Source organism: Sinohyriopsis cumingii, chromosome 6 (genome assembly GCF_028554795.1).
Source record: "Sinohyriopsis cumingii isolate HCF-2022 chromosome 6, ASM2855479v2, whole genome shotgun sequence".
NCBI lineage: Eukaryota > Metazoa > Mollusca > Bivalvia > Unionida > Unionidae > Sinohyriopsis > Sinohyriopsis cumingii.
The window spans coordinates 142,211,675-142,213,945 of NC_142966.1; the positions used below are offsets into that span (position 1 = coordinate 142,211,675).

General features: G+C 36.5%; 1 long non-coding RNA gene across 1 annotated transcript; it reads left to right on the forward strand.

Annotated features, from left to right (window-relative positions):
* Positions 1–523: 523 nt before the first annotated feature.
* On the forward strand, positions 524–2,070 carry LOC149798157 (uncharacterized). Its single transcript, XR_016421585.1, has 2 exons — positions 524–880; positions 1,421–2,070. It is a non-coding gene; the product is annotated as an uncharacterized LOC149798157 (long non-coding RNA).
* Positions 2,071–2,271: the final 201 nt, after the last annotated feature.

A 2,271-nucleotide genomic window follows, 5' to 3' on the forward strand; every position in this document is an offset into this window, starting at 1 on the left:
GTGACGTCATCGGTTTGCATTAAGCACATACACGGACTATCTAGATAAACACGAACTGACATTGCACCGACTTTACTGGGTGTTTTACCCATTGCCGCCTACACAGACATTGCACCGACTTTACTGGGTGTTTTACCCATTGACGCCTACACAGACATTGCACCGACTTTACTGGGTGTTTTACCCATTGACGCCTACATTGACATTGCACCGACTTTACTGGGTGTTTTACCCATTGACGCCTACACAGACATGACTATGCTGACTTTCCTGAAGTAACTCTGTAGATTGCCTGCAGTCTGTATTGCAAAGAAATATTTGTACTCCACATCTTTAACTATCAAAACCCGAGAGTTAAAACAAAACAAATTGGTTTTATTCCTGACATTTATATAGTCCTTGAAAAAATTGACTTAAATAGGTTGATTGAATCATTCATAATTTAAGGTCGATTCCCAGTTTTAAAAAATATATCGGAAACGTATTATTTTATATAAAGTTCGTACTTCATATGAAACTGCCTTGAAATAAAGACTAACTAAAGATGCATTGCACAACAGATTTCAGAGGATATTGCTTGATGGCAGTTTGATCCCGTCTGTATTATGGGGAGTTCCTATTAGGATTGTTCAGCTGTGGACCTCTTGTGATGTCACGAATCACGACCTCGTACATAAAAATAGAATGTAGCCCCAGCTTCAGACAAACATTACAATATGGCGGCTCAGTACCGTTACGTTTCACTGACAGAATATTATGTTCCTGGTGGAAAATTACCTTATGCTTTGATAGAAACTCATTCAGTGGTGTTGCAGCTGAAACAATGATTACGGTGCAGAGATCTCAGCATCAGTGGAAATCTAAGCGATTTGATCAAAAGGTATGTAAAATTCAGTGTGTATATATTGCATGCATTCGATGCTTCCAATAGTACGGTTACGTAGAACGTGCATCGTGCCTATATAATATCATCCTCAAAACAGCAACATAAAAAAGTAAATAGACCACCAAAGCATCATTACAATTTCGCTCTAAGTGTAAGAGTTGGATTGAGTTGTAAAAAAAAAGCGTTCCTTGCACTGAAAATCAGAGCAGCAATGCATAATATCGCCCCCCTCCAATTCATTAGCTCGCAGACGCAAAATATTATTATCTTTTAAACGGCCGTGAGAACAAAGATATGTGACCTAATAATCTCTTTATCACTCCAAGCCCTTATGTGCCTGTATCATTTCTGTATCAAAGGGCAATTTAGTGATGAATTAGTTTGTTCTGTAATATGTGGTATTTTTTTTTTCTGTCGGTTAGGTTCACAGGGTTTTTCCGAGGTGTGGCGTGAAAATTCAATTTTAAATGGTTAGTTTCTTGTACTCTGTTATTATTATTATTTATTATTATTATACTACATCTATCTTTGCAGGGTCAGACAGTGTATAGAAGCAGGAAACAGTCGGTGCATTTCTATATCTGTTGATGGTGGTAAATGGTCAAAGTTTTCCCTTCCGCAAGCTCTAATCCATAGACGACACCTGTCAAGATCTTTCTTTGGGTTAGGGAATATAATGAAAATAACTCTCTTCATGTAATCATTATTGATATATCTAGAGTCACTACGGCAAATACCATAGAAACAATGTTTTACAACCATTATTTAAACGTAAAAATAAATGTTATCGCTTAGACTACCATGAAAACCACAATAAGGTTTAATGAGGGATGATTCTATGTTTGGCCGAAAACAATATGGCGGACGGCGCAATGCCTAGCGGGATAATGACATCAAACGATATTTATATCTGACTGAACAGCTCTATTAGGTATAGTTATTGCTAATATCGTATTCGAGTTGTTTTCATCTGCGGATGCTGCTGTTTGTACTCGCTGCCATACTGTGTGTACGTCTGTCGTTGATCATTTGCTTATTTCTCAAGCTCTAAACTTGCCAAAAATTATTGATTTGCTAATAATGTCTCAAGATAATTTGTCCAGTGTAAAGTATTAGCTTTTTCTTAACATTTTTGTACTGTTCTGAATGTCTGACAAAAACAGTATATAAAGCCGATCCTGAAAGTCGATTTAGTCCCTTTTCTTACACAAATAAAATCCAACGCTGAGAACAAATTTAAAAGTAACGAAAAAAAAAAATGAAATAAACAAAAACTAATAAAATACGCTGAAATGAATGAATCGCTAACTAGTCAGTTTACCTACATAGCATATAATAGAATTAAAAGCCAATTTCCTACCAAGGGGTCTCTGTTAGTCTCGTGG